General features: G+C 41.4%; 1 long non-coding RNA gene across 1 annotated transcript in view; it reads right to left on the reverse strand.

The window, feature by feature from the left end:
* Nucleotides 1–604: 604 nt before the first annotated feature.
* Nucleotides 605–23,896, reverse strand: part of LOC129145018 (uncharacterized) — a 155,449-nt gene continuing 132,157 nt past the window's right edge. Inside the window, exon 3 of the long non-coding RNA XR_008549993.1 lies at nucleotides 605–794. This is a non-coding gene — a long non-coding RNA (uncharacterized LOC129145018). The remainder of the gene's footprint in view (nucleotides 795–23,896) is intronic.

Here is a 23,896-nt window from a genome sequence, read left to right on the forward strand (position 1 = left end):
TACCTTAGGATCAGGAGAACTAAGAGAAAAGTCTTTAGCTTTTGGAGAGATGTAGTCCCCAGTGGGTTTGGGAAGAAAATTTCAGACTCAGGGAACATTGTCTGAAATTTTCAGACAAAAAAAGATCTGAGCTAGCAGGAATTAGACTAAAACTACCATATTCTGACCCAGGCTTCCTTGAGCTAACTCCTGATACTCCTTATGTTGTAAAGTCAGTTCTCTAAATCAGCTACCTGAGTGTGATGCTGCTAGTGGTCACCTTGTTTGTAGGAAGGGAGATGGAAGATACTTCAGAACCACAGTTCCTCACATCTTGCCCCTCACCCTTATATTATTCCATTTTATAATAGAGGAAACAAAGTTTCAGGGAGATTATGTGGATTGTTGCAGGCCAAAGGGCCCTTCAGCAGCAGTGAGGATTTAAATGAAAGCCTGTCAAAGTACAAATTTTTGTACTTTGTTGGTCATATTTCTACTGGAGAGGCCTTTGCAACAGGATCTATTCATTCCCAAATTTTCTTTATTAAAGGTAGCTTCCACAAAAATCTAAATAAATCATAAAGACAATATTCTGCTTTTTGCAATCTTTATTTTGCCCCTCAGAGATTTCCATGGAGCCAAAGAGACATGAATGGAAGCCTCTGGTTGTCAGTTTCCATTACATTCAGGAGCAAGGATGTCCAAGAAGGTCTGAGCAGTAGGTTGTTTTTTTCACCAGACATATATATTAAGCAACTAGCTTCTTGCTGAGATGGGACAAGTTTTTCCAAAGCCTCTTTGAAATCACTCTGAAACTATGAATCCAGAAGAATAAATTAGATATGACTGTCCAATGTGGGACATTTACCATTTATTTTGAACTTTTTGCTCTTTTTCAAAATTATTTTTGAATATATAAAAAGAATGTTTATTGTAAAATATTAAAACTATACAAATATATGAACATTTATTTTCACTCACACTTTAAGAGGAATCTATTAGTGATATTGAGTGTGTATTGCAAGATTCTTTGCCATTTTTACAGCCACCCCTCCCCCCACGGGCGCATACGTGTGCACACCAAGTTATTTGACTTCATTTTTCACAAAAATGAGCATATCCTCCATATTGCATTCTGTGACTTACAACTTAATACATGCCATGTGGGTTTTTATGTCTATCATTCATACATGGGAAAAACACTATTTTCCAGATTTCCCGGAGGATTAATTGTATGTTAAAAAGTACCCAAGGTTTAGAGATGGTCACGGATGTGTTACCTTACACAGAGATATTGTACAGAGTAGGTGGTGAGTTCCAAAGAGAGTAAGTACAGGGAAGCAATTTCTCATTTTCCCACTCTGAATGGGACACTTCGTGATCTGCATATTATAGAAACATGAAAGTGAGGTCAGGCTTGGCAGGGAAATTGCTGGCTACAAGCTTTTAGGACAATTAAGAAACAGCAGGATCATTCTGGCACAAGCTTCAACCAGTTGGCAGAAAAATGCCTCTTCTGCTCCTACGGTGACTGGCAATTCTGAGTAAGTGGCTAAAATTGCCTTTTATGTCTGTCGGCAACTTCTTTCTTGAAGTTTTTAAGTCTCGTTGAATTCTCTTTGATAATGGGGTATCTTCTCTATTAGGGCAAATCTGACATCTATAAGGGTTATTTCAATTCTTCCAGGACAAAAATTCTCTTGTTTCCAGAGTTAGAACCCTTGAAAACTTGCTTACTTCTAGAAATGAATTTTTTTCTCGTTTCTTTTTTAAGGTTTTGTTCTTTAGTATTTTTTCTTGAAGGCATTTGTTACCATATACAAAGACCATATTTCATATGATTAGTGACATGCTAATAAGCATTTTGAAATATTAAAAATAGCTCACAGCCCCCTTTATTATCTTTGGTGAAATTCAAGGACTTGGAACCCTAGGTAGGACATTATTAACTGAAAATGTCCCTACTCACTTAAATTATAAGCTGTCAATAAATATTATTTTTTCTTCCAACTTTAATTTACAGGTCTCTCTGAAGCAGTTGCTCCTCCCATCCCCAATACCTAGCCAGGACAGCGTCCGTAATTGCTTGTTAGCTTATTGCTGAAAACCCCAAGTTGAGAGCCTGTACTGTGTAAATGGTTGAGTGTGGCCTTGGAACTCCAATGGCTGGTCCACAGCCAAGTTCTACCACATATTCACTTAGCACCTCCATAAAGTGGAGAAGCTGGTGGAACCTACTTTCTGAAGTTGTTTGAAAATTAATGAATCGATGTAATAAAAGCACCTAGAATGCTACCTGGACCATAAAGTGTTAGTTATTACTGTTTCCTTTATATTTAAGGCCACTTCTCTAACTTTCATTATTGGAATGAGGTCAGAAGCTATTTAGGCCACCGAGAAAGGAAAACCTTCTCATCTTGTCCCCTGTGTCATTAAGAGAAACAAAGAGGAAGAAGATGATATAAATCCAGCCACTTTCCCAGTATGAGGTCAAGAAAGAGTGGGGCTTGGCGCCAGGCCACCTGGCTTGACTCCACACTCGCTGAGACCCTGATGCCCTCATCTATGTAGGGGCTAAAACACCCCCTTGCCATTGGGCTGCTGGGAAGACGAAGACAGAACAAAGTAGTTTTACATAGTGAGTGCTCCATGAAGATGGCTACTATGTGGACTCAAATGCCATAGATTCACCTCCATTGAGCACCTACTGTGTGTTACTAAGTGTGGGGAGTTCATGTGATGATGACCTTTCAAGGAAAACTCATTCTCCTCATTTAACAAAGGAGACAAAGGCTTTGAAAGGTTAAATCATGTAGAGCAGCTCTCTATGTTAGGTGATGGAGCAAAAACATGAACCCCAGCCTTCAGGTCACAGGTTCATGCTCTTGCTTCTAGAAAACCCCAGGTATGTCCAATCACCGCCTGATTAGCCTGAGATCTACAGTACCACTCGGTAAACAGGGTGGAGGGCGGGTTAGTTTCTGCTTTCCTTACTATCAGAAACCTTTTCAATTATTATTTTTTTTTTTGATGATCAACACAAATGCAAACTATACCATACTTTTAACAGTAAAATGATAGTTTTTTTATGATCATGCTCAGGTTCTTTACCCTCAGAGCTGCATGGATTTTCCAAAATGTCTAAATGACTCTCTGAAACTTTTCAGTCAGGAGAGCTTTTCCTTTTCCATTGATTCTGAAACAGTGAGTTGACTCCCTTCTGGAAGCCTTTTTAAGTCATTACAAATAGCATTTATCTTTATGGTTTTCAAGTGACCTTTTAGTGCAGGCATTTTTTTCTTCTCCCTGGGATGGGTTCTGACATCATTCTCAAGGAACACAAAGGCCTCCCCTAGATTGATTTATCCCGCTGTGGCTTTGGAAAGGGTCTCTCCTCTGACCATGTTTTAATTCAAATGTTGGGGAGGAAATATTTAGCAGTCCTCTCTCTTCCTAATTTTTCTTAAGGTTTTTTTGTTTGTTTGTTTGTTTTTTCAGTCTGCTATTCTAATATCTGCCTGGAGAACTTTATTGCCCCCAGCCAGAAGTATGGCTTTGTGTCTTTTAGTCAATTATTTCTTATCTTTGGCTACTTCTGCTCTTTTTTAATTCAAATTAACCAGCATCTGTTCCCAGGAATTGATGCCAAGGTGCCACCCAGCTTAGAGAAACTAATCTTTGATCTTTTTCTTTTGCCTCTTCTTGGTACAACACATTAGTTATCATCCTAAAGGCCCCCACATTCTCATGATTCCCTTTGCAAATTTACTTGGGATTTAAAAGAAAAGACTTTAAAAGAAGAGCTATGAAGCTTATTCATATTAAATTCTGGATTATAGTTGCCAAAAGCTGTGTGGTTCTCTCTGAGTTTACTCTCTCCTGCCTGGACGTGGTGTGGTATAACAGAGCAGAGGGATTCTCAGTCTTGGCTCTTCCCATGCTGTGTCCTTGGTAAGTTACCCAGGTAGTTTTTTCACTGGCACAATGGTGGGGGCCACCTTCATAGGTCAAAACCCATGTCAGGAGAGAGGCACAGGGTGCCACCTTCCTCACCAAAATAGTCTCTGCTGTTTGCAGTTCTTTTATTGAGTTTTTTTTTTTTAATTTTTATTTTATTTTTTATTTTATTTTATTTTTTTTTTATAGAGGCATGCTTTATTTATTTGTTTGCTGGTTTGTTTGTTTGTTTTGTTTATACATGCACTGGGTACAGTTAGAAGCGCGGGAGGGTGAGAGAATTCACCAGAGCCAGAGCGGGGAGCAGAGCAGGCAGAAGGACCAAAGTACACTGCTGAGGGGAGCAGCGGGCGGCAGGAGAGGTCTGCACGCCATGTGGGACCCTCCTCCGGTGGCCGGGGAGCAGCCGGGGATCGAACCGGCGCCACAGAGGCCGCGGGCAGCTTCTCAACCCAGCGCTCAACCGCTGCGCCACCGGGGAGGCCCTTTTTTAATTTTTAAATGTAGTTTTTTCTCCCTTACATCTTTAGGTTTTTGGTGTGACTATATCCCCTCTTAAAAAAGAGCTAACAATGATTTTGCAGTTATCATATTGAGGTGAAATTCTGGTCTAATTTTAGAAGAATACCTAGATATTATGATTCTCCTGAACTCTAAATTACTGTTATAGGCATTTTAAAAAACATGAGTTGATAAACTCATCTAAGATGGAATTAAAAGAAGCTGGGCCTCCCCTGGTGGCGCAGCGGTTGAGCGCTGGGCTGCGAGGCTGCCCGCAGCCTCTGCAGCACCAGTTCGTTCCCTGGCCAGCGGCAAGGGTCCCACAAAAAAAAAAAAGGAAGCAATTTTTAAAAAGTGTTGAAAGTCACTCATTCAGGGCCTCTCTGGTGGCGCAAGGCATTAAGCACCGCACTGTGATGCAATCCACAGCCTATGCAGCACGAGTACAATCTCTGGCCGGCCAGGGAGAAACCCACATGGTGAGGCAGACCTCTCCTGTCTCGCCTGCTGCTCCCCTCAGCAGTGTATTTCAGTCAATCTGCCTGTTCTGCTCCCCACTCTGTCTCTGGTGGATCCTTTCACCCCCCGCATCTCTGGCCTGTACCCCAGCTCTTGTATGCATAAATAAATAAATCTAAAAAAAAAAGTCACTCATTCAATCAAGTCTTTCCTTAATGACTGCTCTGTGTCAGGCACTGTGTTAGACCCAGGTAATATAATAATACCAGGAAAACATCTACCTGAAACTTACAGTCCATGTGATACCTTCTGCCGACACAATGGCAGTTTAACTGTGAGTTGTAGTTTTTTAAATTCAGGTGTAGAGTTTGTAACTTGCCAGGAAGTCATGTTAAAAGGGTGATTCCTAGGGAAATTCCACGTGAAAACTTTCTGTGATTTCCAAGAAGAGTTTATCTCCTGGACACTTTGCTAAGGAGTTGGACCTTTTTACCCAGAGCCATGAACCTGAATAAGTTAACCCCTGCTATGGAAGCAAGTGAGGGCCAGTCTAAAAGAAGGATGTGCAAATTACTGCTTCTGGGCCAAGTTTAGCCCACTGCCTGTATCTGCATGGCTGTGAGAACAGTTTTTACAATTTTAAAGGCTTAAAAAAAATCAAAAGAGAACAAAATTTTGTGGCACATGAAAACTGTATGAAATTCTGATTCAGTGTCCATAAATAAAATTTTATTGGCACTGAATCATGTCCATTCATTTATGTATTGTCTATGGTGGTTTTGTCTATAATGGCAGAGAGTTGCAACAGAGACTGCATAGCTTGCAAAGCCTGAAATATTAATTTTCCGGTCCTTTAAAGAAAATATTTTTTGACCTCTGGCCTAGAAGACTTTTTAGTGCCATCACTTTCCATTGTGCAGCTGTGGTCATCTCTTGAGTTGCCTAGAGACATACTAACCCCAAAGAGCTCCCTCCCTCTGCATGGTGCAAAACACAGAGAAGGGAAATTTATAAGAGGTTCAAAATACTTAAGCCACTTGGGTGTGCAAGAAATATATTATTATTTTCTCTAATGAAACATAATGCACTTAATGCCAGAGCCTTCAATCTTACTCATTTCCACAAGACCTCTGTTTTCTCAATCATTTCATCTTAAATCTCAGTTAACTTTGGATTTTCTCTTGTGTCTTCTTCTCCCCTAGCAGGGCAACCTACATGGCATTGTGGCAAAGCCTGCCTCTCCTGAGATGTAGGCCACCTCTAGTTGCTGGCATCCCAAGAAAGTCCAAAATCCCCAACCATGCCAGTCCCACTGCACTGTCCCTTTGTCACTTCTGCCAGATACTTCCAGGATATCTCTGCTGCTCCTAAACCCTCGTAAGAATAGAAATGTACATTATTCTTCCATGCTTTCTTGGGGCTGCTGTAGCTCTGGACTTGGCACTCAGGATGCTGGGGTGGAACTGGAGCACAATGTCCTCGCCCTAAATGTGCTATCCTGCCTCATCACACAGCCAGCTTCTTGGATGGAAACACCCAGGCCTGCTATTGCTCCATGGACAGTGGAGTCAAACAGGATGTGTTCTCTTTAGGGCTGTGATCTAAAGCAGGAAGGGTGGAGGGAGGAGCAGGCTTTTGCTTGATAGGTCTTTCAGAAAAAAGCCTATTTGTCTTTCCCAGTTTCATGCATGTTCCAGCTTAAGTCCAAACTACTGGCTCGGTTTGATTCAGCAACTTCAGGCTTGGGTTAGGCCAGATGGAAAATCAGTCGTGGAAAAACGAAAATGTGAAAAAACCAAGGCAGAGAAGGTCATTCACCCCCTCATAAATCTAAACACACTAAGTCCATTGAAGGACTTGCCAGGAAAATGCTATTTTCAGTTTTCTCCATGGGTTCAATTTATCTTTACTGCTAAGTAGTCAAGTTGAATTAGATCCAGAACTAGATACAATTTGACCCTTTTTCTTTGAAGCGAGTTACCCCCCACCTCTCTGCAAGACCGGACTACCGCATCCTAAGGATTGGCATTCCCCACGTTAGGAATCACAAGAGAGCTTCCTTATGGATATCTGAGTTGGGAGCCACTTAAGTTTCCCTTTCTCAGATAAACGAGTAATTGCCTCTTTTCTTCTATATCTCATTAAGGATGAGAAACAGTTACTCGGGATTGCACTTCAGTTCACAGGGTTTTGCTTTTTGAAGATGGCAATTTTTCTGCATCTTATGCTCTACCTTGGTTTGAAGCTTAGTCGCATCTATCATCTGACCTTTCAAGTTTGGAGTTTTGAAAGATATATAGTAGAATGGAATACAAGGAAGGACACATTTGTCCAAGCAACTTGGGTGGCCAAATTAACCCCCGTGTCAGGGAGGGGGTGGATTAGAGGCTGGAATGCCCACACCTCCATAATGTGACCACAATTGTGTGTAAAGATAAAATATGCAAGGCTTTCACACATTCCTCAACCTCTACTGGCAAGTATCACAGTTTCCATTCTATAAAGATAGGGCCCAAGTAGAAGAGAGACGTCTAGGTGTATTTTCCATCTGGATGGCAAAATGGAAATTGACTTCTAATTTTTTCTTTTATGTAGAAGAACTGTGATGTAGGCCAGAGGTACAGGTGAGAGCATTCACCAGAGACAGAGTGAGGAGGAGAACAGGTGGATTTGTTGAAAGACACTGCTGAGGGGAGCAGCAGTCGAGAAAGGAGAGGTCTGTTGCTGTGCCGTATGAGGGTCAGCTCCCAGGGATCAAACTCAGAATCTGTAAGATATTAAAAGTGTGTTGTTTTAAGCTACTGAGTTTTAGAGTAATTTGTTTGCTGCAATAGATAATTAATAAAGTCCTTCTTGGGATAATGTTTTATTTGTAGTGAAATTTTATATTATATGCATTATTTATGATGTTTATGTTAAAGCCTAATGGGCAATCAAAGTATCTAGCCAGCTTTCAACTGGAATAGGGGTGATAAAATAAATGGCCATATCATTATATATTTAAACTGTCCAAACTTGATCACACATGTATGTTTCTAGATAAATGAGTGGACACCCTCAAATGTTCCTCCATGTGGATAAATTGAGTGGACAAAGAGAAAGTGAGTTACAGTTTTATCAATTCCACTTTATAGCAAGTGAAAAGGATATTGTGATGGTTTTATAATATGCCTGAAAATTACTTGGCACCCCTCTCACTGAGAATGGAAAGTCTCTGTCCCCTCCCATGGAATCTGGGTCAACCATAGTGACCTGTTTATAACCAGGATTGTCTCAATTTAACAGCCACAGTTAAAGCCCAGCCAAAAGGCAGACATACAAGTGAGGGCACCTCCCAACGACCTGTCCCCAACCATCAAGTCTCTTCCAAGTCTTAATTCTTCAACCTGAGTCCCCAGATAGCAAAGAGCCTAGATAAGGTACGCCCGCTGTCTCTGTCCAAACTCCTCTCCCACAGAACCCATGAGCATTAAATAAAATGATTAAAATTTGGGGTGGTTTGTTACATAGCAATAACAACCAGAAACAAACAGAAATAGTTCTTCATCTTTCTGATTAGTTGAAAACAATTCAAGTCAGCAATAAGGACTAATTAACCAAATGAGTTTAAGCCAGGCATGACTCTTAAAGACCTCAACTTCAGGGCAAAATGTAAGGTTCAGTAGGAGGTTGGCAATAGGAGAGGCCAAGTAGAGAGACCTTGGCTTTGCTCTGCTGTAGTTTTCTTTTGCAAATTGCAAAAGAGGAGAACATTAAAAGACTTGTTAAGTAAGATGTATAGCTATATAGATATGGAAACCATAAGCACAGATTTAATCTTTGAGTCTTCCTCCACTTGCAAAAATTGGCACTTGTGAAAATTTTAAATACAGAAACACAAGAAATAATGAGACATTCACTGCTACCACCCAGAATTCATCCAAGGTTAATATTTTTGGACATAGTTGCTTTTATAAATGTTTACAAATAGTAAATAGGCAGTTAGATACCTTTAAAGCTCCCCATTTACTATCTTATTCCAACTTATCCCAATCCCCAGAGGTAACTGGTACCCTGACTTTAGTGTTTCTCTGTTGCCTTTACCTTTTAATTCTTTTGAGAACAAACACTTCTGATGGTTATCTTCTAATTGAATTTTTGAGAGCTATATTTAGTGATATCGTCATTAATAAATACACTGACTTGGTTAAGACAACAGACAAGTGTTCGCTCTCTCCCTTACCAGTGGATTAAAAATCCTAGGATACATGCTCTCCATCTAGTGGTAAGAATGGGATAACCACAGGTGCACATATGTCTGATGTAGAGGAATGAGCACGAATAAAGTGACTTCTATGGACAGGATGTTCTGCTAGTCTCTGTGAATAAGATGATAAACTAAACATAGACTATGGCCACCAGTGCTCACAATCCAGAGACTATTTACCATGTGCTCATCACCATATGAGGAATATGGCGGCTCAGAGAAGTCAAACAACTTGCTCAAGGTCATACAGCATCGAGTAGCACAGAAGTGGTCCAAACTAACGTCAAATCCCATTCTCTAAACTGAAAATCTTGATATTCCTTTAAAACATTATTTTGATATTAAAGCAAATACAGAGTCCTTATGACAAAGAATGCAAATTTTCATGAATTTTGAGGCTTAAGGAGAAGAATCTTCAAACATACTTGGCCTGTTTCTTGGGTGACTCCATAACCTCAGATCCTGCCTTTAGAGGACCCAGGGGGGAAAATGTTGAGAAGCTCTGCCTGGGGGTGGTATTGCAACAGAAAACAGTAGATGGTTCAGAGAAGGGAATGGGGAAGGCTGAAACCCCATTACAGGCATGGTGTACAAAAACCGTTAGCACCTGGATCAGCAGGCACTGACCAATCTTAGAAACACTGAACACAGTCACCAGCTTAACTCTGCTCACTATCTTCTGCTTGAAAAAGAATATTGTGATTGCTACATATAGGAAAAGGATCTAAAGAAGGACTTAATAAACTATCCATTGGAAGTCCCTCTAACATGTCCCTAATCTTCCTCTTCTAGTCTCCTGCCACTATTGGACTTCTAAATTAGAAACCTTAATGTTATCCTTCACTTAATTCTTGACTGGACTTCCTTTCTGCTGCTTATCTCATTGGTCCCCTGCTCCTACTTTGTAGGATGGAGAGTGTGTGCCTGGGACAAAAAACCCAGGAGATAAAAGTCCATTGTAAAGGGAAATTTCTACATGGAAGTATAGGACAGAATTAATACTGACACGATTTGGGCAAAGAACTTGGTCATCACATAATGGCTGAGGAGAAGAGCACTGAGGTAAAGGCGGAGAGATAATCAGAGTTTGATCTATGGAGGGCATGGAAGACCTACTATGTGGCCTAAGTTTATTCTAAGTACAGCTTGGAATCATTGGGGAATTTCACACAGTGGTGGAGAAGCATGTCCAAAGATATGGTTTATTTTTTCAAAAGATTGCTCTGGTTGCAATAATGAATTCTAGGGTGATAAAATTAGAAGCAAGAAGGCCAGAAGCTTTTAGGATTTAGAAGAATGTGATGATGGTTGTTTAGACAGGAGTAATAGTAGGGTTAGAGACAAGAGAATAGGTTTAGAATATGGTCATTGGGTAGAGTCCTTAGGCAGTCATCTGATATTATCTAACCTAATTCCTTCACATTACAGAGGAGAAATTTGAGGTTCAGAGATGTAAAGTAATGTTCATTCACCATCTATAAATAGCAGAACCACTGCTCTGACATGGGGTCTTGATTTCCAGCCTAGAATACCTTTCTATTGTACCTCATGACTTTATATATCATGTTTTTGAGTGTATCTTTATCTTCTTCACCAGATTATATATTTCCCAAAGATGGGAAAGTTACCTTATTCTTGAGTGGTTAATTCAACTTTTATTTTGCATTGGCCAGCCATATGGTAGATAAGATGTTCTAAGACATAGTCCTACATTCAGCCCTAAGACATAGAAAGAGCCCTTTGACATGTCTTAGATTAAAATGAGGTTGAAAAAAAAGGTTCTAATTTACATAAGGTAAAATCCTATTAGATTCAAACTCCAAGAGAAGTTTGGAATTTCATTTGAACTAAGAGAAAAGACCTTATAACCCAGCAATTCTACTCTTTACTGTATACCCGAAGAATGTAAAAACACTATTTCAAAGGGATATATGCGCTCCTATGTTCATAGCAGCACTATCAACAATAGCCAAGTTATGAAAACATCCTAAGTATCCAGGGACAGAGAATGAATGAAGAAGTATGGTGTATTCACTTTTTTTTTTTTTTTTTTGAGTTAACATTGGCTTATAACCTTATGTTAATTTCAGATGCAGCCTTATTCTTTGACATCTGTATATACTGCGTTATGATTGCCAACACAAATTTGGTTTCCATCTAGATTTCCTGATTAGAGTTCTATCTAAACAGGAACAAACAACTGATCCCCTTCTCCACGTGTTTACACACCCTGTGGCCCTTAGAATATGGTCAGTGGGTAACAACCCCTTTGGTAACAACCATTCTGTTTTTAGAATCTGAGTTTTTTGTTGTTGTTTTGTCTGTACTCTCTTAGAGGTTGTCATCTAATTGAAAGAAAGAAATTAATCAGTTAATTACACCACTTTGTAATTGCAAATTGTGATAAGGGAGATGAAAATAGCCCAAGAAAATGTTAGAAATGCTAGGGAATGGCCATTATGATCTCCCCATTTGAAAGATGGATGAGTTTAAGACAGTCTATCATCCATCCACTTTCTCCATTTGACCTATTTCACTTAGCAAAATTCCCTAAAGGTCTATTCATGTTGCAAATGGCAAGATTTCATCATTTTTAATAGCTGACTAGTATTCCATTGTGTATATATGGCACATCTTCTTTATCCAATCATCTATCAGTGGAAATTTAGGTTGTTTCCATATCTTGACTGTTGTAAAGAGTACTGCAATGAACATAGGGGCACATATATTTTTTGAATTTGTGTTTTGTATTATTCATATAAATACCAGAAGTGGGGCAGATGGATCACATGGTAGATCTGTTCTTGATTTTTTGGAAAAATATACTGTTTTTCTCATTAGCTTCTTTATGGAGGAAAAGATAACAGTCCTTGCACAGCTTGTCCCAACTGACCCTAAATTAGAAAAGTCTTTGCTTAACTCAAAACTCAGGGGGGAGCTTTACATGTGACTACAGGAGGGTTCACACCTTTTCAACCCTTGGCAAAGGAGACCCTGGTGGAAAGAGTGAATATGTGACAATTCAATTGAGAAAACTCTCTTTCCACTTCTGCCTTCAGAATGGTGAAACAGTCATGGCTTAGCCTTCCTCTTGGGAGTATTTTTATCCAGGTGGATATGTAGAGTAAGTGAAAGCCCAGAGGAAAAGCACACCAAGGAGCTGATTTTATAACTAGTTTTAGCTTAGGCCTCTAGCAAAAATAAAGGAGAAAGCAGAGCACCTTTGGGCTTATATGTTGTTTGATCTAATTCACCCAGATAAGAGCACAATGAGGGAATGAGAAAATAACCAGGAATGAATTATAACCAGAGATTAAATTACAACCAGGAATAAAGAATGCTCATTTAACTCAACTCCTGTGTTACCCCTCATTCAGGAGCCTCAGTTTGACAGGTAACAACTGGATGGATGTGCAGATTCTATCCAGGTAAGGGAACCCTCTCATCTAGTATAGTTGGCAGAACTTAATGCAGCCATCTGGAAAACCTCTAGTAAAAAAAGATGCTACTTGGTTTCAGAGAAAATGTCAAATACTTGTGTGCGTTATTAATCATGAATTCACTGAAAATTAACTTTGAATGGCTCAGGTATTACTGACAAGTGAGTTTAAGATCACTCCCTTTGCCCTACATTTGTACTGCTTCTCAGCATATGCAATGTTGCGTAAACCCTCCTTCGGACAAATCTGTTTTCTGTGCCCTTAGCCTCTCATGCTGTCTTTCTCTCTTCCTCTCTGGCATCCAGTGCCTTCTTGCTGAAAAATGGGTTTCTGGAGCTCCCTGAACAGGTTTGCCCATCAAGCAATGTCCCATGTTCCCAAATTATTACTTTATGCTCCATCAGTTCCATAAACCTTCCCCCTTACTCAGAACATTGATCCCATGCATCTGTTGATATTTGGGGGACAACAATCTGATTGAACTTATTCATGTTATAGGGTGGATGACAGACTGTCTTAAACTCATCCATTTTTCAAATGAGGAGATCTTAATGGCCACTCCCTAATTTTCTAACATTTTCTTGGACTATTTTAATCTCCCTTCTCACAACTTACAATTATAGAGTGGTATAATTAACTGAATAATTTCGTTCTTTCAATTAGATGATAACCTCTAACAGAGTAAGGTCCACATCTACTTGTATTTTCCAGCCTAAATCATCATGACTGTCATAAAAAAAAAAAAAGGAGACCAATACATATTTGCTGCTTGGATGAATGAGTGGACAACTAAATGAGTTAAATTTTCAAGTACAGGTGAGGCAAACCTTTTTCATATCTAGTTCTGAAGGCAAAAATACAAAAAAAAAATGTGCCAAGAGTCTCGAGGGAAAGATTATTGTAAGAGGCTGAAAACTACTAATGTTTTACTTAAAAATCGAGCATTCCATACAATTTTTCTTTAAAAGAAGAAGAGGATGCATTGCACTTGACAGGCAGGTTTCAAGGAAGCAAGCCCCAACTTGTTAGTGCCCTTTGCTTACATGACATCACTTCTCAGATCAGAAAATGAATCAATACCGTTCTTCCTTCCCTCTGTCCCATCTGCTCACGAGACAGAGAATTAGGAAACCAACCAGCCTAAGCTCTGTGTTTTCAGCTCTCCCACTGACATCCATGGCCCCCACCCACTTGCTCCCACCCCCTCCCCACGCTGACCCTCTCTTTCTAACCATTTCGTGCTCTTTCTTCCCTGCCTTTCTCAGTGGCAAGACACAGAATTGGGATGTTGGACGTAAAATTTGCCAATTTTCAGAAGTTCAATTTCACATGGCCAAAGTGTCTTTGTTCTGCCTGGGTTTCTATGAAAGTGAGATGACATAAGTAAAAATGTCAGGTATCTACTAGGCACTGAAAACATGCAAGATCTTACCTCCTTTGTTTTTAGTTCATTAAAATACTGCAATTGTATGGGGAATATAAAAATAAAATTTATTATTTAAAAAAAAAATACTTGTGAACCACAGCTGTCCAACAAGGATCTCTCTGTCTTCTGACCTAAAGTTTTAAAATGTTCATGGTTCATTAAACGAAAGACAGTGAGCTGGGGTCAGAAATGTGTAGATGTGACAGGGAGCTGAGAAATTTAAGTGTCAATAGCCATCAATTCCCTAGATGAAGGTCTCCTTAACAAGGATGATTTATCTTTGAGGCATCACTCAGGTGCCTTTTTTATAGTCCTGCTGTTGCTATGGAAATCACTCCTGGAAGAATGTGTGCAAATGTACAATGTATGGCCAGGTGCATAGCAAGGGTGTGTGTGCAAATGTTGGCAGGCATATTGACACTTGTCAGTCTCCAGCTTTGGGCCTGAAGGAAAAGGACTAGAGTGTGGTTAGGAGAGCAGGAGAGGGAGATGAAGGGGAACATGGAGAGCGGGCACCCTCACAGCTACCTCAGTGTCTGATAGACTCCAAGGCCTTCTAGAATCTCCAAGCCTCCACTCTACTACTTAGGGTGACCACAGTGTCTCTTGTCTCAGCATCCCCATTAATAACCCCTCCTTTCATTGTCAATACTAACCAAATAGTTACATGATGATTGAAAAATACAATTTCCCCTAGACAATAAGGGAAGTATCACTGAAATGATCCCATCGGGTCTGTGAATATATATATTTTTTGGTTCAGGACTTAGGTCACTTATAAAGCCAACATTTGAGTGGAAACTTCTCATCCTTTCTCTGTGCTTCCATCACAGTTTCAACTGAGCAGCTGTTGCCTCTACCCTCCCCTCCACAAAAACAAACAAACAAGTTGTCTATTACCATTTCACAAGGAAAGAATAAAAAGTTGCATTGAGGTGGATCCTGAGAGTCAGCATGGCTCACTTGCCAGAGAAACAACTAGATCTCACAGATCAGCTTCCTAGATTATGTATTTCATATTTAAGCTTCAAGAAAAAATAGGACTGCTATTGGGAATGCTTTGAGGGTGCATCATTCATGGTTTCTAGCTGTGAGCAACCTAAATGAAAAAAGGCCCTGGGCATGTTCCAGAATCCTTACTTAGGTTGGAGAACAGGGTTGAGAAAATGAGCTGCACAAAGTGGAACAGGGCAGCTGGACCTTAGGCAGCGAGTGTCACAGGAGTTCTCCAACCAGGGCTCCTCTGCTGGGTGTTGGCGCCGCTGGAGGCAGCAAGACCATGCTGGTCCTGCAGGCTGAATGTCACAGCTGCCTTTGCTGCCACCGCCAGAAGAGACCATTCGTGAGCCTGTCTGCTGTGCCTAACTGGCTTCTGATTCTAAGTTCCACCTGTGGGCATCTGGTGAGCCACAGCTCGTACAGGTGCTAAGGCTATAGGTTTGAGCAAGCTTGGAAGAGTAAATATCAGTCCTTTGCGGCTTCAATAGGAAGAGATGAGTTCTGCCTCCCACTAACTTCACATTGGAAGGAAATCCTGACGCTCTGCAGTCAAAAAAATATCTGTCACAGGGGAGACTTTAACAGATTCCTAAAACTATCAAAATCAAAAATGAAGCCTTAAGACAGGGTCTCTCCAGGTTTTTAAAAAGAGGAGGTGCTTTTCAATTGTCCAGAGGTTTGGGTCTAATGCTAACAGAGAAAAGGGAAAGGAAGAAGAAAGGATATTGATTAAAATGTGGGAGGAACAGGGGAGGTTACAGTCTTGGCTGAAACAGGAGGCCTAGTTGCCAGCTTTGGATAATCATCTCCCAGAAATGCCAAGCGACCCCAGAGAAAGGAGGTTTATAACAGAAGGATGGGAAGGATGAGCCAGGAAACAAGACTTCCAACCACAGAGAGAAGGTGAGCATGTGACCACAGGCAGGGCAGCCCTATGTGAATTTGGGCCACAGGGAATGGTGTCCTCAAGAAATCTTGACCACCTGGGTGCACTGGTTGTGATTTAGAGCACCCTTGAGGATAAAGGTCCCAAATGCATGACTGAAGGCATGGAAGCCTCTGGAAGGATTATCTAGTTGTGGGACAGGCCACCTGTCAGGATGAGAAGGTTTGCCAAGGGTCACTTAGGCTGCAAGTGATAGAAACTCAGCACTAATTAGCTCAGACAAGAGAGAATTGTTTGGAAGGATAAACTGCCAAACAAGGAGGAAGGAGCAGTTGGGCCCTAACGGATCAAAGGTCCCCAGGACTCTGTCCCATCTCTCATCTCTGTGTCTCCTGAAGCGAGAGCCCCATCACCTTTAACAGCATGCCAGTCCCATCAGCTTGCAGCGGTATGGATTTGCTCACAGACTAAGGTCCTGCCCTCTGGCTTCTAAATCCAGAGCAGAGTTGAGCCTCTTCTTTCAGTTCTGGTTTTGTAGAAACACTCTAGTGAGCCTGGCCCACCCAGGTCAGGCATCCTAATTTAAGTTTCTGCTAATTTTAAAGGAAAATTGTAAGCTGTGAGCACCCACTAACATTTTTACCTGTCCCTGGGTTACTGATTGTGGTTAGGAATATGGGGTCCTGACACAACCATCTTGGGTTCTTTGTTCCCCTGGATCTGTCCATTATTCAAGATATGGGGCCATATTATATAATCACAGTGACTGAGGTCCCATCCCTGTGATCCAGGGCTGTTCTCAGAGCTGAGAAATTAACTACAAGCTCCAGCTTGTGTCTGTTACATCCAAACACCTGGATGAGAATTTGAAAACAGTCTTTTCCTATGAGTAAGCAGATAATACCTGCAGTCAGCACGTCAAGGAGCAGAACAATGCTTTCCACACCTCTGGGCATATCCCAGTGCCCTTGTGGGTATGCCGTGATGAGGAGATTAAAGGGGCCCTTGTCACAAACATAACCCAATGAAATACTTGAAAACACCACATCTTTGAGTTTAGGCAAATGGCATTTAAATGGGAGAGATTGAATGGACATCTGAGGGCGGAAGACATGCACTCGGCACCTTAAGAGCATGGGCGTCACAACAGTGTTGGTGCTTAGGTGGTCGGTTCTCATCCCAAGTGTCATGTGACCCTTGCTGCACTGCAGCTCTCTGATTGGGTTTATGAGTTGGTTTGCACAATTTGCTTGGCAAAAATAAAAAGTAAATTATCTTTCCTACCTACTTCCCATTCCTAATGTGCCTAAGGCCACAGAGGTTCACATCTGAAAAGTCAAAAAGCAGGGACTAGCCAATCTGTATGTATTATCCAAGCAGCTAACCTGAGAGATTCTGGATGGAGAGGCTTACACTGTCGCTGTGATATCTTACAAACAGAGCCATAGTTTGTAGTTTGGGGAAAAGTTGGCATGCATTTACGTGATCCAATGCCATCTACCATCAGCTACTTCTCCCAGCCTCCTGGCCTGCTAAAACCAAGCCTGAAAGAGAAGTTTTGACTGTAGTTCTTAGGGCTTATAGAATTTTCGAAACAGAACTGGATACTTGGAGGACAGGTAGAAGGTATTAAAAATTGCAGTTGGATTAAAAATTGCAGTTGGGTTTATCCTCCACTGCTCATGATGAGTCTGCAGTTGGGTTTATCCTCCACTGCTCATGAGAGTTGAGACAGCATCCTCCCCCAGGTCACCTGTGCTACTCAACATTTTATATGACGTGACGCTACAGGGACCCAGTTACATGCTTCCTCAGCTCTGTCTATAACCAGTCACGGTCTAACAGGCTGCTTCTGTGGAAAAACAGAGACATGAGCGTATGTAAGTGCCATTTGTTACTTGAAAATGCCTCAGGTTTATCATTTTCTATTTTTACTCAAGTTTCTGACTTTTGAACACATTCTTACAATGAAAAATTAAAGCTCTGCCCTTTTAAGGATATATGTCAACTGTTTTGTCACATCCTTTGCTAATGCCAATGTCATCAGAATGTAAAAAACCGAAGCAAGGAATTGCATTTTGAAGTGAATGCCACGTGAGCAGTAATGGCAGAGAGCCAGAACCTTCTGGTGGAGAGAATGAAAGCAGAAGTCTGGTGGGGAGCATTTAAATCCCCTTTATAGTTCTGATCTTTCTCCACCCTTTCCCAGCTTGCACGGCCAACTGGAACAAAGGTGGTGTCGCATTCCTGGGCACACTGCCTGCCACCACACTTGGAGTGCAAGTACCAAGCTTTCACTCATCCTGTCCCCACACTGACAAAGCATGCATCTTAGAGGCGTTTTCCCGCCACCGACTTCCCCAGTGCGGGTGGGAGAAAATCAAGTTACACACACAAGTCTAAACATCAGGCTTCCCCATTGGCTTCCTGGCACCAGTGTCCTGTTTGGGCTTAGAGATTTCCTGTCTGAAAACCAAACGCTTTGGCCACCTCCTAGTCTATATTCTAAAATTTATTTTTAACCATATGTAATCGATAAAATCAGTGTGGAGGTCCATGAATATAAGCACATTCCTTGTACTTGTCTTCATTTGGGATTTCTCCTCCATGTTAATGATAATGATTAAAGTTCAGGAGCTGTTCATAGTGGACATTTTTACATCGGAAGAAGCCCAGAACTGTTTTGGCACCCCACATTTCAGAACAGTTAACAGCAGCATGTAGAAAAGTATCCAAGAAGCTATTTCATTTCCATGGCAGCCAAGACCCAGACGCCAAAGCTTTATAGATTAAAATCAATGCCTGAATTGCATTCAGAAAGCCTGAATTGCCTGTCAGACTTCAGGACCGGCAGCGCACTGTGATAAATGAGGTGAAGAGCCCCATCCAGGCAAGGAGTGCGTGCTGCATTAGTGAGTACTTCTGTGTCTTTTTCAAAGCAAATACCAAGTGGAATGAATTCCTGGGAAACAGCAAATGAATGTCAAGAATTTGAGATGTGGGGGTTATAATTTACTAATTACTGGGGAAAGATGAACACAAAGTCAACGTGTGAAAGAATGTGGTAGGGGAAGACTGGAGCAGGGGAGACAAAGAAAATGAGCAGTGCAGAAGGCTCCGATTTTCTGTCCTGGTGAAAGAGATGGATTTTAGAGGCAGAGATACCTGGTTCAACTCCCAGTTTGGTCAGTGCCAGTCTGTGGCATATATTCCAATAAGCATCAAATAAGAAATATATAAACAACACAACTGAAGCCTGGCACATAGTAGGCAGTCAATAAAGGTTATATCCTCATGTCCCTGGCACCCATCCTATTCCTTATTACTTAGTACAGGAATTATAGCACTAAGACAAAACTAACTTTGTTCATTGATTCAGAGTTAGAGAATGAGCTTAGCAGGTCATCAACATTTAAAGATTGTAAAGCAAGAGCACTGAGAAATTTAAAGAGAAGCCTCCACAAGATGGGGCTTACTATAAAATCACATGAACATTATAACTTGATCCTGTCTTCTGCCAGTTGGTGAAAATCTGTCCAAATAATGACCTAGAGTTTCATTCTCCAGTGTCCTTACCTCTTTTCTTTAGTACTTAGGCATTTCCTAAGCCCAGGGGTGCTAGGTAGAGCACTCTATCAACCAAGCGCCCCTTACTGGGCTATCAAGCTAGAAACCCCCTGGGGTTTCCTCTCTGTCACAAGGCACATGAAGGATGCCATTAGCAAAGGAACCATGAAGTAAGTAAGACCTAGGATAGGAGCCAAGAGCTATAAATGCTTTTCCTTTGCTCCCCCACCAACCAGTTGTAGAAATGATGAAGTCAGGTCATGGCATCATCTCTCAAACTATTTCCACTAGTTCTTTAACAGGGTCTGCTAGAGGGCCTCCCCTGGTGGCGCAGGCGGTTGAGCGCAGCACTGTGAAGCTGTCCGCAGCCTCTGCAGTGCAGGTTTGGTCCCGGCTGGCCAGCGAGGGTCCTACATGGCACAGTAGACCTCTCCTGTCTCGCCCGCTGCTCCCCTCAGCAGTGTATTTCATCAGTCTGCCTGTTCTGTTCCCTGCTCTGTCTCTGGTGAATCCTCTCACCCTCCTGTGCATCTGGCCTGTATCCCAGTTCTTGTATAAATAAATAAATCTTTAAAGCAAACAAACAAACAAACAAACAAACAAAAAAAAAAAAACCAGGATCTGCTAGAAACAGTTTGCTTTACCCCAGTATCCACTGTTCCCTTCTTGGTAGAAGTGCCTTGATTAGCTGTGACTATGACTGCACTGCCTAGACACCACATTTCCTGGTTTTCCTTGTATCTTTGTCATGTAATGAAGTTTTGGCCAATGAGATGAAAGCACAGGTAGTATGTGTGATTTCTTAAACATGTCATTGGAAAGGAGGGATGGCGTCCTTCTGCTGTTCTTCTTCCTCCTGGTTTTGATGTGTTTGTGATGACTGAAACTGGAGCAGTCATCTTGGATGGACACTGATGCAGAAGCCTGAGGAGGATAGAATGACATGACGGGAGTGTGGGTCTCTGGCATTGTCAGGAGTCAAGCCAATCCTGGACTATGTTAAGTCCTTTTATGTGGAAAGAGCAAACATTATTGTTTTATTGTTAAGTCCTTATATGTGGAAAGAGCAAACAATAACATTATTGTTATTTTGGATGTTCTGTTACTAGAAATGGAACACAAGTTTTACCAACAGATATGCTGGTAGCTGTTCTACTACCAAGGGTTCCTTGGGCAAATAAATTCTGGAAATTCTGTATTTTATAGATCCTTCTTAAAGATTTGCCAGTCTCCTAGCACACTACAGGCTCTAATAGGTCCTCTGGAAAGTACTACAATATCTCTTATGAACTTCTTTCATCAAGCTAATGTTTAATAGACCCTTGCAGCTCAGCAGCATCAACCTCACCCAGGAGCTTATTAGACATGCAGATTCTCAGGTAACCTTGGGCCTACTAGGTTAGAATCTACTATTTTTAACAAGATTTCTTTGGTGACTATATACACATTAACATTTGAGAAATGCTGCTGCTGATTACAGTGTAGAAAATGGTATTCTGTGGTCCTAGATTCTGGAACAAAAGTAGCAACATACTGTAGGAGATATATATGGAGTACCAGGAGTGAAGGAGCAAGCATGGGTGATTCCCTGGGCCACAAACTAGTCCTGAGTTCTATAGGCTTGAGACAGCCATTATCAACTCCATGAATCCTTTGGACAATTTTAGTTCTAAACTTTGAGTCATTTTCACAGATAAGACTTCTTAGTTGAAACTGACTGAGCCAAGATGGCTCCCAGAGGGGAGCCATCCTCTCTCTCTGCTCCCAGCTGCCTTATTTCTGCAGAGACTGCTGGGATAGAGCTGCTGCCCCATCAGAGTGGCCCCCTGATGCTGCACACTTCTGTGGTCTACTACTCTTTTCTCCGCAGCTTACACCTGGATCTACAGGAAAGGCTAAAAGGGCCCTCCAGGGGCTACAGGAACAGCTGGGGAAAGTGGGGGGCAAAGTATAAAGTTAATAACAGCTTAACTCACACAGGGCACCTAGTCAGTCTAGCCAATCAAAACATCAGTTGAATTATGTTATATTGTTTGTGAAGCAGTAACTGATGGATCAATTCCACTGACTCTCAGCTTCATGAGTTCTCTGGTGGAGGTTGCTAGAGGCAGTACCAGGTGTTGTAGTTGTAAAGACCATGTCCTCTGGATCCAGACTTCCTGGGCTGGGATTCAGGCTCACCACACAAGAGCTGTATGACTTCAGTCAAGCTACTTAACCTCTCTCAGCCTCAGTTTCCTCATCTGTAAAACAGGGATTAAAAATGGTATCTACAGGGCCTCCCCAGTGGTGCAGTGGTTGAGCGCTGGGTGGCGAAGCTGCCCGCAGCCTCTGCTGCGCCGGTTCGATCCCCGGCTGCTCCCCGGCCACGGGAGGAGGGTCCCACCTGGCGCGCAGACCTCTCCTGCCGCCCGCTGCTTCCCTCAGCAGTGTACTTCGGTACTTCTGCCTGTTCTGTCCCCTGCTCTGGCTCTGGTGAATTCTCTCACCCTCCCACACTTCTGACTGTACCCAGTGCTTATATAAATAAATAAAAATAAATCTTTACAAAAAATGGTATCTACATTCCAGGTTGTTGTTGTGAGGATTATATAAGGAATGTAGGGGAAGCACTTAGATTTGTTCCTTGTATGAAGGAGCACTATAAAAATAATCAAAATCAAAAATATACTCACAAGTAATAGTGTATTACTGATAAATTATAATTTGGGGGATTAAAATTTAAATCATATGTCTAAAAATCAAAACGTGAGGAAAGAATTCTAAATATTTTATAAGTCAACATAAAGTTTTTCCACCCTATTTCTCCCATTTGGTATTAACTAAAGAAATCATTGTCAGTTTCATTAGAGCGCAAAAGAGAACTTAAGCGAGCATGCATTTAATAAATGTCAACTGGGTGTCAAGGTAGGAGGTCTTGCTGGGCATGTGGAGAATGCAGTGATATAATAGATGAGGTTTCTGCTCTGTCATTCAGTGGAAGGGAAGACATTTTGTTGAAAATACTATAATGTATCCTGTGAAAGCAGAAAAACAGATGATGATAATGATACCTGCACCAGGAATTTCATAGGCTCTTTAACATACGTGACTCCTTTTGCTATTTGAAACAAGTCTACAATGGCAGTATCTATAAATCATTCTCATTTTACAAGTCAATGGGTGAAGTTTCAAAAACATGAAGAAAATTGCTAAGTTCCTATTTCTGACATGTGAAAGACAGAGATTTGGATTCAGGTCTGTCTGATGCCAGAGTCCTTGGACTGACTGCAAAGAACTGCAGATACCCATAGAGAAAGTGACATCCCAATGGGCCTTCAGAGATGAATCAAGTTTCCGGGCAGAGTGGGGAATTGGAGAGGAGCGGGTGGTAGGGTGCTGAAGAGCAGTCCCACTCAATTCAGGAGTGATGAGGCTGGCAGAATCTAGAATCAGATATCAGGGCCTGGGAGATATAGAATTATGAGACATAAAGATGGTAAAGTTGACAGGAGCCACATGACAGCAAATCTTGAGAAAGAGATTGAGGAGCTTGGACTTTACTCCACAGACCAGCATTAGCAACACAAATTTCTTAAGGAGCCTCAAAAAAAAGAGGAAGGGTGGGTGTTTGTGGGGGACCGGCCTCCCAAGGGCAGAGTTTAAGGGAAGAGGGGATGCCGAGAGTGTGATGTAGCCAGCACAGAAGCCTCATTTAAAGGCATTCAAACTCTAAAAATCCAGACCAAACAAAATAACTCACTGTACTTGCAAAACCAAACAAGCCTGCAGCGATCAGGCCCACCAATGGCCTGTCCATGAATTCTGCTAGGCAATGGCTTCCAGTGAAAAGGAAGAGCTAAGCTGGAGGCGAGGAGACCAATTAGGAGGCGGTGTGTGGAGGATGATAAAGGGCAGAACTACGACACTGGCAACAGGGCAGAATCTGATGTATAGCTAAGAATTTAAAAAATTCTCCTATAAATTACTAAACAGCTGGATTTTAAATTTGGTCATATCACTTCCTTAATTATCACTTGCGGTGGAGGGAAGAGACACATTAACTAAGCATAATCCATAGGTCTGCTTTTGAAGCTTCAAAAACTCAAATGGATAGAATTACTTTCTGTAATTCTTGTGATTTAACTGCATGCAGCCTCACAGTCTGCAACGGGAGAGGAGAGAGGATGGTTAAATAAAAACAGTTCTATTTTTGGCATGCTTTAATGACAACCTTGTCTTAGAAACATTTTTCGTGCAATGCCTTTTCTGTTCAGTGTCATTGAAAGTGTTTTTAATTTCAAAGAGAGGCTGTGGCACAGGATGTTAATCAATGAAATTCTGGCAAGCTTTTCTATGAACGGGGCTCATTATTTATATTTATCACTGACAGAGATGGGTTCTTAAGCTCAGGCAATATTATCATTCATGCCTGGTTAATAAAGGAAAAAACAAAT

Source organism: Talpa occidentalis, unplaced genomic scaffold (assembly GCF_014898055.3).
Source record: "Talpa occidentalis isolate TD23 unplaced genomic scaffold, MPIMG_talOcc4v2.1 talOcc4.8, whole genome shotgun sequence".
NCBI lineage: Eukaryota > Metazoa > Chordata > Mammalia > Eulipotyphla > Talpidae > Talpa > Talpa occidentalis.